Raw genomic sequence first — 12,851 nt, forward strand, 5'->3', positions numbered from 1 at the left:
ATGAGTTTTTGTTTGTTTTTTTGTCTTGTTCGTTGCTTTCAGTTTTATACCCCACATATGAATGAAATCATATGCATGAACTTTTTCTTCAGTATTCTCTCTGTGTTGTATTGAGCTGAAAGCTAAAATGCATGTCTTGAGAGTGAAGCTAAGAAAAAGTTCAAACGCCACTGACAACAAAGCCCCTTTTACCCATCTCATAAGCCTATCTCCAAATACGACATCACAATTCATTTTCTAATCACACTGCACTGCTTCAGTTCTCCAAAGCACACATTCTCTTGTGGTTCTAGACCCTTGCACAAGACTGTCACTTTCTTTTCCAACATGTCCACCCGTGCCCACCTCACTGCTCCTTGTCCCACCTCTAGCCTCCCCCAGGAAACCTCTCCCGCTCATGGGTTGTTTCCTTCTAACAGCATGTAAGCCCCTTCTGCATCCTGGCACATGCATATCTTTTAACTGAAGTTTACTTGTCTTGCATCTTTTCAACTGTATGCTCTTGAAGATCACAACTATGTATAATTGGTTGTTGGAATTGAAGTTTTTAACATACACAGGTGACTGTAAAGAGCAGCCAAGCCTGAGAAACAGTAATCTAGTTTAGTGCTGTTGAAGCATGAGATGCTTATTAAGTGGGGTGGTACATTGGGTAACTTTGTCTGGAGAGTGGATTCTAAGGGATCTTAAATGACAAAAACATTATATATGAGGTCTGACAATTGAGTTCACTAACTCCTCCTAGAAAAAGTGCTACATACTCATTGCTGAATATCACTATGGTCACCTTTGAAGTACTCCCCTTGGGAAGCTATGCACCAACACCAGCGCCTAGTCCACCCTTCAAAGCAATTTGGAACTCTTTTTTTTCTGGAATAGCCATCAGAGCTATTGTCGTATTACCCTTGATGTCCTGAATGTCATCAAAATGTCTTCCTTTCAATATTTCCTTTATCTCAGGTAAAGAAAGAAAACCCATTGAGGGCCAGATCAGGTGAGTAGGGAGGGTGTTCCAATACACTTATTTGTTTACTGGCTAAAAACTCCCTCACAGACAGTGGTGTGTGACCTGGTGCATGGTAGTGATGCAAGAGCCATGAATTGTTGGCGAAAAATTCAGGTTGTCTAACTTTTTCAAGCAGCCTTTTCATCACTTCCAAATAGTAAACTTTGTTAGCTGTTTGTCCAGTTGGTACAAATTCATAATGAATAATTTCTCTGATATCAAAAAATGTTAGCAACATCATTGCAGCAAGTTCGCAAACTTAATTGTCAGACCTCATAGTATTGAATCACATGGTGAGGGAATTATTCCTTTTGCAAATCTTAACCACCCTTCTGATTACAAAAGGGAGAAAAATATTTTTCTTGTGTTAAAAGATAGGTTTTTAAAAAGTAAAATGATGATTCTCATACCAATATAAAATGAATATGTGTGAAAGATTTAACTCAATGATTAATAAGGGAACCAGTAAGATGTTGCAACCAGGTCAAAGGGAGGTTCAAAGGACCCCACATTTGTAGACAAATGAAAAATGCAGAAATGAAATTATAAGTAGATGCAAAATGGGTCTATCCACAGGGCAATAATCAGTATCAATTCACTTGACACAACTAATTTGTGTTTCCATGGATAAGAATCATTTGCATTATCATTATACTCTACAACTTACTGAGTTGTAAAATAGCTCAAAGAACAATGAAAGGCTGAGATAACATAGGAGCATTACCTTTTTTGGTCCATTTCAAATTCTTCCATAATTTTTCCCAACTGGCACAAGTCTTTCACCTCCTTCCAACTATTGCTAATTTTCTTTGTAACAAATAGCAAGCCATTCCCTCAGAGCCTCTGGCATGCAGCAACAACTAGCTTAAATTTAATACTTTTTTTAATGATCATTTTACACTTACCTTTTATTATTTACAATAAAATTATCTTTATTCATGGTAGTGGGGTAACTTTTTGTTGGAAAATGTATTAATTTCTAATGAGCCTAGTAAAAGAAATTAATGAGAAAATTACAACATAATGGTACAAATATTAAGAGGCCATATGTGTGCTGTTTGGGACATAAACTTAGAGTCAGACTCTCTGAGATCAAGTGACTTTAGTTTAAGTTATTTAAGCTCTCTGTGCCTTAGTTACTCCATCTGTAAAATAGATATAGTAATAGTATGAACCTCATAATTGTGGGGATTAAACTGATTAATACTTAAAATGGTGTCTGCATATAGCAAATACTCAGTACATACTAGTTATCACTATTATTATTATTATTATTATTATTATTATTATTATTGTTTGACAAAAGTTGTGATGATATTATGCAAACAACTCTATTTTGGGAAACACTGGCATCTATAACAACAACTCGGTCATAGAACTTTGTCTTTTAGTTGCACTCCTGAGAGTATTCCTGAAGGATATCAAACTTTGTAGAGTTTTTCTATGCTAACTTACGGAATCTGTTATCTAATATTTCTCTAATTCTCCCAGCTTTCCAACAACAATCTCTTCAATAATGTATCAATCCCATTGACCTTCAAATCCATCGACACTCCTCCCAACAATGAGCTCCGTTCCCTCCTTACTGATCTTAGAATCAACCCACTGTCCACCACTATAATTCATTTAAATATATACTCATCTCCCTTATCCCTACCCCATAGTGTTTGCCTAGAAAATCTTCAGCTCTGATTAAATGCAATAGCCCCCATGCCTGTGTGAGTGGAGGAACATGATTAAGAGAAAAAAAATCCTAATAGTGACAACTAATCAAGTTATGAATGTTTAACCAACCTTTAAGAAGCCCCCAGCACTGTCCAGCAATCCTACTATATATATATATATATATATATATATATATATATATATATATATATATATATATATATATATATATATATATATATGCTGGCATCCCAAGCCAGCCCTTAACCAACACACCACTCACCCGGCCCCCTACTATATTTTCTTAATCAACTGACTATTGGATGCTCTGAGGCCACTTCGCATTTTTTCTTCTCTCCTCAAGTCTTCACTCCCCACTCAATCTTTTCACTTTTAGCAATTGTTCTTGCCACTGTTTCACTAAGAAAAAGAAAAAAATCAAAAGAGAACTATGACATTTTTCTACCAGAGGCAAATCTACCAAGCTCTGAAAATATCCCCACATAGATTGACACCCTCCAGTTATGGTGGAAGAGCTGTGTCTACCTCAGTCACCTAAGGCCGAGGACTCTACCTATGTACTAGCTTCCATTCCCTCTAGCTACTCAGAACTTTTGCTCCTACAATCACCCCCTCTCTTTCCTGCATCACCAAATTTCCTGTTTTGTTTTAGACTATTCCTTACAGCACACAAACATGCTGTAATATCATTTTTGACCCTGCACACTCCAGCTAGGACCCCCTACCTTATGTCAAATTCACCGGAAGAGTTGCCTTCATTTCTTTATGGTATCCTCCCCACTGGTCCACTTGTCAAGGTGATCAGTGAACCCCCATCTTGTTCATTTCAGTGGAAAGTTATCAATCTTCAGTGGAAAGTTATCAATCTTCATCTTACTAGGCTTCTCAGGAACATTTGACGCAAACTCCTTCTTGAAGCATTATATGTTCTTGTCCTGAGGATGTGACACCTTCCTAACTGACTGAACACTTCTTAATCGCCTTTCCTGATTATTCATCCTCTGCCAGATCTGTAAATGTTGGATTTCCTTTCTGTCCTACACAGTTTTCTCAATTTTCAACTAGTTACATGGCTTGCAATTATCATCTGTATACTGATTATCCCCAAATTTCTATTCTTAACTCTGACCTCTCACTAAGCCCCAGAATTGATTCTTCATCTATTATTTATAACCCCCACTTCAAAGTCAGTAGGAATCTCAAAATCAATGTGTCCTAACCAGAACCCTAATGAGTCTCTCTGATTAGTAAAATACAGCTTAGATTCATGAATTAGAAACACACTGCCATAAATAAAAGCAAAGCTTATTTCTTTCTTACACAAATGTCCAGGTAGATGGTAGCGTCAGACAGAGTACAAACGGTGTCATTGTGATTATTTGGGAATAAGGGATTTATTAAAGGAATAAGACCATACTCATTTTGGGGAGAACCTGTGGAAGTTAGAGTCCAGACGGGGATGCTGGAACACCAGAGAACAGTCTCGAATGAGATCTCCTGTAGCACTACTGTTTGAGTAGACAAGTTGGAGATTAAATGGTAATCTGGGAAAACAGACACTTTCAGCAGCCAGTATTGGAAAACGAAGGGGAACTGGTGAAAAAATCTATAGAAATGTGCTACCTCTGCTGAGCTATCACGTCTGTAGGTCCACAGCCAAGCATCTAGTGGTATTGTGGCCACTGTTTGTCAATATAGCTGGAAGTCAGGATAGTTGACTGCAGAGGCGGGGAAAGCAAGTTCAAAATTGAATCTGCCAGCACATATGTATCTAGGAAGAGCAGTGGGCCAAAGAGGATACTGAAGGCAATGCCATCATTTAAGGAATAGACAAATCAGAGGGAGTTCCTTAAAAAAGAAGAGATGGGAAAATCAGAGAAAGGAGGAATACAAAAGCAGAGCAGTAGAGTATAAACCTAGAGAACTGAGTTTTATGAAGCAATAAGTCTTCAACAGTGTGTTGTGCTTCAGAGACATTCAGTAAAGTAAGAACTGAAAGGTGACCATTGAATTTAGCAGTATGGCAGTCAGTGATGACCTCAGTGCAGAAGGTTAAGTGTAGTCATTGATCTTTATTGTAGGAGAAACATGCAGACACTATTCCAAGAAGGGAAGGGAAGAGGAAAGGCAATAGCTAGAACAAGGGGCATGGTCAAGAAAGGAGTTTTGTTATTGTTATTTGATTTTGTTGTTTATTTGTATGTCTGTGTGTATTACAAAGTCTGGATTACGTTCATAGGCTATAATGAAGGAATGAAAGACAAATAGATAATTGACTGATTAAGTCCTGGGTTGGTGAGAGGGGATAGGATTGTGGAAACAAATGAGGATTTTACCTCAGATAGAATATTAATGATGGGTATGTAAGCACCGTAGGTAAAGGGAAGAGGACTTACTTTTTTGTTGAGGGTATATACTAGCTAGTGTCCTATATGTGGTGGCTATCATCTAGGGAACTTAAGAAAAATAAAGAACATTTGGAATAGTTACTTGAGTTCAGTAGAAGAGAGAGTTCACCAAAGATAATTGAAAGGAATACAGAATTGCATTTAGGGCATGACTGAGGTTGACAACCATGAATTTGTAGTGAAACTGTCCTAGATAGTTGTGCCCCATTATCCTTCAGTATTTGATAAAAATTTAAAGATGGGTTATCAGGTCGCTCCCACGAAGAATAGTATTTTTCACAAAGATAGAGTCGATCAGGGTGCGTTCAGCTTGCAAAAAATAGAAAAAGGAGCCAGGTCTAAACAAAGGTGAGCCTGTTCCTCTCACACAATGAAGCCTAAAAGTAAATGGCTGTCAAGTCAATGAAGATTATAAGACCAGTCTCGCTGTAACTCTTTCTGCTTTTTGGCTGCATTTGCATTTGATTCAGTAAGAAGAGTGTGGAGGAGGGATGGTGCCAATGTTATCAATGCCTTTTATTGGGAAGGCAAAACCTTTCCTAGAAACCCCAGCAGACTTGCTACACCTCACTGACACTCGTAGGGGAACTGGAGTTCCCCAGGCAGTCAGGGAGAGACTGGCAATAGGCTTAGTGTGTGCCAGCAAGCAATGTCAGCTCTAGAAGGATTCAGAAGAAATGATCCTAGAAGAAAAAGTGGCCCAAATGAAAGACTGTATGATCTAGATAGAGAGGTGGACAATACCTTAAGCAAGTAATGTCACTTAGCATCACAAATAATAATATAAATTTATACTAAGTGCCTTCTGATTTGAACAATGGGAGGCACATAATATTCTCTGAGTAAAAGTCTTACTAAGAGTAGTAAACCCGCATATAATCTTGCAAAGCAATAAAATCAATCTTGAATGTCTGCAGATTGTGGGACATTCTACAAGGTAGCTGACCTGAACTCTTCAACTGTGTCAATGATCAGAAAGAAAAAAAAAGGGTGAGAGGCTAATCTAGGCTGGAGACTAAATTGTCATGGTGGTGAAATACAATGTCTGGTCCTTGATTCGATTCTGGACTTAAAAAAAATAGTAATAGTTATAAAAGATAGCTGGGATAACTGGATAACTTTTAATATGGACAAAACATGTTCAAAGTTAAATTTCTTCCATGTAATATAATAATAGTTTTGTCATATCGTTTTCATGTGAAATATCCTTGTTCTTAAAAGGATTCATGCTAAATTATTTAGGAGTAACCCATCATGATGACTCAATTACTTCACAATTGTTTACAAAAATACTATATATAGCCTATGGCTATACATACAGAGAACTAGAAAAGGAATGAGCAAATGTGATAAAATGTTAGCAATTGGTGAATCTAAGGGAAGAGAACACAGGTGTTCATTGTACTATCTTTTCAGCTTTCATGTAGGTTTTTAATTTTTCTAAATAAAAAGTTAGAGGGAAAGAGAAGAAATGAGCATTTTGGAATTTTAGATGTATTATATGGAGAAGTACTACTCCAATTATTATTTTTTAATTTTTATTAGTTTCAGGTGTACAAAACAATGTAATAGTTAGACATTTACACCACTCACAGAGTGATAACCCCCCACCCCCAATCTACTACCCCTCTGACATCATATACAACTGTTACAGTTACTTTGAGTCTATTCCCTGTGCTGTGCTCCAATTATTCTTTTTTTTTAATTAAAGTTTATGGGATGAAAATGGTTAGTAAAGTTACATAAGGTTTCAAGGGTACAATTCTGTTATACATCATCTACATATCACATTGTGTGTTCACCACCCTTCCATCACCGTATATTTGACTCCCTTTACCCTCTTCTACCTCCCCCATCCCCCCTTACCCTCTGGTAACCACTAAACTATTGTCTTGTTATTCTTAATGTGAACACTAGTGTAAGTGTTTGAAAGTGAAGGTAAAGGCCAAAGGCATTTGTGTGGAACATACCATAGCATAGTGTTTAACAACCTGAGCTCTAGAGCCATATTTCTTAGGTTCAAATCCTAGCTTGGGAACTTCCTGTGCAATCTTGAGCCAATTTATCAATTTTGTCATCTGTCAAACAAGGTGCTAATAGTACTTAACCTGAAGGTTGTTTGCAGATTAAATGAGATAAGCCATGGAGAGTACTTAAAACAGTGACAGGCTTATATTAAGTAAGTGCTCTGTACTGTTGGCAATTATTATTTAAGAGGTCCAAACTGTGAGGCCAAAGGGATAGAAAGTCATGCATTTTATGGCAGGCTGAATTATAAGCCTCCCCTATCCCCTCACCTACACAAAGATATCCATGTTCTAATCCCTGGAACCTCCATGAATATGTTACTTTTTATGGCAAAAGGGACTTTATTGATGTGATTAAATAAAACATTTTGAATTGGGACTGTTAACCTAGATTATTTAGGTAGGGGCGAATATAATCATAAGCATCCTTGTAAGGGAGGCAGGAGGCCCACAATAGGAGATGTGAATAAAGAGACAGAGGTCAGAATGATACAAGGAAGGGCCTTGTGCCAAGAAATACAAGTTATCTCTAGAAGCTGAAAAAACAGAGTCTTCCTTGAAGCCTACAGAAGAAATACAGCTTTGCCAACAACTTGATTTTAGGTTTCTCACCTCCAGAACCGTAAGATAATAAGTTTATGTTGTCATAAGCCACTGTGTTTGTGGTAATTTGTTACAGCAGCAATAGAAAACAAATACATCTCTGAACATGGACAACATTGATTTGATGGCAGATGATTATGTAACAGGCCTTAAGTGATTGTGAATAAGGGGTCAACCCCAGGAGTCAATTAAGAGTAAAAGGTTGCAAAAGGGGACACAATTTATGCATGGCATCATGTTATATAAACTCCTTATCTTTTATTCTGACCAACTATCATTTGATGATGATGATGATGATGATGAAACTCATTTCCATTTATGTTAAGAAATAATAGTTGCATCTCTGAAGCTTTAGCTTATCATCTGGCCTTGACTACTTAAAATTAAGATCAGAATAATACGTTATGAATCATTTCTGGTTAACAAAAGGGAACAAGCATTGTTCATTTCTCATATAATTCATTTAATTTCCTTTCTGTGAATTATACTGGATTTCACACATTTATTCAACCTAAGTCTGAAGAGTTAAGACTATGGTTTTACCACCTACACATCAGCAACAATTAATGCAGAAAAATACAATTAATTTATAATAAGATAAAATAGAATTAATTTACAAAATTAATGTAAAATGTTTTTCATATTTTCCTTAAGAGCCTTGCTTAAACCTATCAAATGGAATTGCTGATTTGGAACCAGAAAATGTCTCAGACTTTCTTGAAATTATCTGATGGGTTGTATGTTCTTTGAAGTAGGCTTTTAAACAGTACTGAAAGTGCCAATCAGAGGCAAGCCCCAGTTTTCCATCAGGGCATGTTGAATCAAGGAAGGTGGGGGTCTGTCTGTCCTCTGAGATTAACAGGTTATTGGCTGGGGTCTGAATATTAGACAGACTGGACAGTTCTCTAATCGCCAACCCCAGCCCTTCCATTAGCAGGGACAAGCATGCAAAAGGGACCTCAATACCCACCAGGGAGAAACACCAAACTCTACAAAATGGAAATAAACCAAGAAGAGTTCTGCCCCAATGCATGTCCTTCTTATAAAATTCAGTTTAGTGGTGTCTCCTATACATTTATTTCTAATAATACTCAATCCAAAAACTTCATACTAGTCCTCAAGACCTTATTATGTAAGAAAAAAATATCGTTAATTTTATTTCCCTACTTCCAAGCAGGAAATTATGTTTTCTTTTCTCTTGATAGGGTTTTCATCATATAATTCTGAATTACCTTTATTAATTTTTATGCAGCATTAATATTGCTTTTTTCTAAGAAATCCTAAACACCAAAGCTTATGTGGTTTTCTAGCTGTGTTCTCGTCATGATCTTATAAGCAAAATAAAGAGCAGCCATGTTCTTTTTATTTCCTCTTGGTTCTTGTCTTTAAACCTAACTACCCTAAAGATTAGAATGTGAAAATACGAAAGTCTCATAATTAAACAAACATATTCTCAGAGACGATTGCTCTCAGAGGTGCAATAAAACTAGCCCTGTAGTGAAGAAAAGAGATAATTGGTTTCAAAAATACTTAACAAAAAAAAAATATATATATATAACAACGGCACCTTATAAGATGTATCAGATGGTAACATTTTAGAATGGATGGCGGAGTTTGGAAGTCAGCATTCCATGAAGTTAGAGTCTCTACCATCAGCATTTGTAAATAGGTCTGCCTCTTTCTAGGAATGTCATGTAAAGTTTCCAGTACAATATGAATGTAGCTACAGAGCAGCTTTCATTCTAGGTTCTGAAATCACAGAGTCCTAATTTTTAAAATTTGAGAGTAAGGAAATAAGTGATGCACAGTAGACTGTGGGAATGCGCATAGCATAGGGACTGTAACTGACTGGTTACAATCTGCCCACCACAATCAGAAACCCTTCACTTTCCTGACAGACATATGTTTCCTAGCTCTTGGAAAGACAAAAGCTTGTTTTTCTCCAGATGACATTCTCACGAGAGTCATGTTTACTATGTATAGCTTCTCAACATGACTGTAAGATTTATTTCTTATTTAGATAGCATTTTTTTTTTTTTACTGACTGGCAACTCTAAAATGGTTTTAAAATCAATGGTGACATTTTCATATACGTATGACGGATTGTTTCACAACTTATTTATAAGCATCTGGTTAATTTTACTTTTCTCTTTAAATTTATCTAAAACACATACTATTAGTCACCAGCTATTGCTTCTTTAAACCTCTCCACTTTCTCTTCACTTCCATCACCAGCACCAACAGTGGCAGGTTGGTTTACACAGGGGTTAAGTGTTGGACTCTAGCACCAGACTACCTAAGTCCAAATCCCTACTCTTGTATTTTCTAACTGTATGATCTTTTACATCCTATATCTTTTACATCCTCAAGCTCTTCATGTCTGAAATAAAATCTGCCTTTTGGGCTGGTTGGGCTCGAGGATTAAAAAAGATGTACATCATAATATGCCTGGTATAAAGTTAACAATTTTTAAAATTTCTGTGGAGGTTTACTTTTCACCCAACCACCTCCAAATTCGTTTTCCTTTACTTCAGTGAAAATAGTTCTTTGCACTGATATTCAGTTGCCAGGAGGAAGGGAGGAAGTAAGTCAATTAGTGTTAGTTGCTACTGAATTTACAACATACATGATTTAAATTTGTGCCTGTACTAAATTACAAATTAGCAACTGGTATAAACCCTTGTCATTACTGGAAAAGTGTCAAAATCCAAGTTATTAAATCCAGGAAAACTTTTCCGTGAAATACAGGGGTAATCCTGTTCTTTGACCAGCATAGAGCTCTGGGAAGAGCTACATTTATTAATGTCCTTCTCTCAGCCCAGATAGTTTCCATTCTCAACCAGTCATTCCCTTCCTTCATGGAATAACAAACACACTGCATCTTCCCTGAAGCCTCCACAGGTGACACCAGAGGGATATCACTTTTCCTGCCTTAAAGTGTATACATCATCCATCCTATCTGAGCCATCCATTAGGAATTTATCACATATCACTTTCATTTCATTTATTCACATATGTACATGTGATAATTCTAAAAAAGTTATATTTCTGCTTATACTTTTCAGCAACTTTCTATTGCTTGCAAGATAAAGTCTATGTTTCCACACAAAGCCCTCTCTATATGTATCTCCTGCCCTTCTTCAGCAAGTCTGCTGTGCTCCAGCTGAACCAGAATTTTTCGAGTTCCCTGATGTAATATGCATATACTGTATTCAATTGTACTATAAAAGTAAGAAAACAAACAAGACAGATGAAACTCATAAGAAGTATTGAGCGTAAATAGTAAGGAAGCCAGTATTTATGAGGTATAGGCAAAACTCAAAGGATAATTAAGTATAGATAATCAGTAAGCAAATAGCTTGTGAAACATAGCCAGAACCCATAAGATGCACTCAATATAGATAATCAATTAAGAACATGTATGACACACCAAAAAAAAAATACATAGGAAAATATGATGACACAAGCAAGAGTGTTTACTTACAGATAGAAATGAATAGAAAGATCAAAGTCTTGCTAATCAATTGAGAACTATGACATCTTCAAATTAGGCCACCCATTAGCAACACCCAAAAGCTCCTGTTCTGGCCCCACCTTGTGCTCTACTCAATAAATGCACATAAAACCCATGGCTGTTCGGGAAGCTAATTGCCAAGGCAAAGCTGTAGGGAGATGTAATTGTTCCCATATATCTCCTTCCGTTTCTCTGGCTCGGGGTACCTTCTGTGGTCTACCTTGCTTGAACCTGAACTCTAGTCCTTGTAATCACACCGTCAGTGGGGAAGTCTGAGGTGGCAAAGAGAGCGCGGACATAGGAACATTGAATGTCCCAGAATTCAGGCAGGAAGGCTATTGTACACACTGGTACCGTATCCTCAGTGTAGGTTGCCCCTTTTCTTTTGCCTTGCTTCTTACTGTACTTTAAATTTACTTAATATGTCATGGAATTCAAGTATTTTCATGTAGTGCATGAATTTTTCTGTTCCATGACCTCTGGGAAGTTTGTTTATTAGTGTATTTGGAAGTTTCCATGGCATCAAGATAATTTCTCACGTGACACCTGACCACATCCTGTCTCTTTCACATGCTTTTATACAGACGATTCTCCCTACCAAGGATGCCATTTCCCCATATCGTCCCTGTGAATAATTATGCTTTAAAACCCACATTGTACCCATCCTACTTTTAAAGTCTTTCCACCTCTGCTCTTTGTTTAAGCACTGTGCCCTGTGTTAGCCTCTAAAATGGATCTCAATGATTCCCACCTGCTGGTATTCATGCCATGTGTAATTATTTTCTCTTGAGTGTGGTTGTGCCTAGTGACTCACTTCAACAATATAGAGTATAGTAGAAGTGATAGGATGTCACTTCTGAGGTTAGGTTTGTAAAAGACTGATTTTAGTCTAGTTCACCCTTTCTTGCTATTTCACATTTGCTCTGATGGAAGTTAAGTGAGAATTGCCCTACGGAAATGCCAATGTGACTAAGAACCGAGCAAGAGCTCCAGCCAACAACCAGCAAGAAGCTGAATCCTACTAGCAACCATGCATGTGAGCTTGGGAGAGGACCTCCCTCAGTCAAACCTTCAGATAAGAGCACAGTCCCGGCCAACACATCGATTGCAACCTTGTGAAAGGCCTTGAGGCAGAGGTACCAAACTACATTAAACTCAGACCCTGGCCCACAAAAATCCGTGTGATAACAAATGCTTTGTTGTTTTAAGTTGCTAAGTTTTGGGGTAATTTTTATGCAGCACTAGACAGCAAATGCATTCCCCATAATCACATCTGCTCTAATACTAATCTCAGAACACTGACATGCTATGTCTGTGTAACCCATGAGATTGTCTACGCCTTGAAGATAGGACTCCTATGCTAGTGACATTTTCCTAGGGTCTTGCAACTCATGGAATGTATCAGGTTAATGACTAAGATGTTTAATGATTTATAGACTCATAGTAATTTAATCATGATAGTAATAGCAAACATTTATTGAGGACTTGCTTGCCCTTCAAGGCAATTTTCTAAATGCTTTACAGGTATTATTTTATCAAATCCTAACATAAACTAGGTTTATAATGAAGGAAACTGAGTCACAGAGAAGTCAGGTAACTAGCCCAAG

General features: G+C 37.2%; 1 protein-coding gene across 5 annotated transcripts in view; it reads left to right on the forward strand.

Annotated features, from left to right (window-relative positions):
• The window catches only part of GABRB1 (gamma-aminobutyric acid type A receptor subunit beta1), a 432,747-nt gene that overhangs the window by 273,835 nt on the left and 146,061 nt on the right, over nucleotides 1–12,851 (forward strand). The window lies entirely within an intron of this gene.

This window comes from Hipposideros armiger, unplaced genomic scaffold, assembly GCF_001890085.2.
Source record: "Hipposideros armiger isolate ML-2016 unplaced genomic scaffold, ASM189008v1 scaffold_452, whole genome shotgun sequence".
Classification (NCBI taxonomy): domain Eukaryota; kingdom Metazoa; phylum Chordata; class Mammalia; order Chiroptera; family Hipposideridae; genus Hipposideros; species Hipposideros armiger.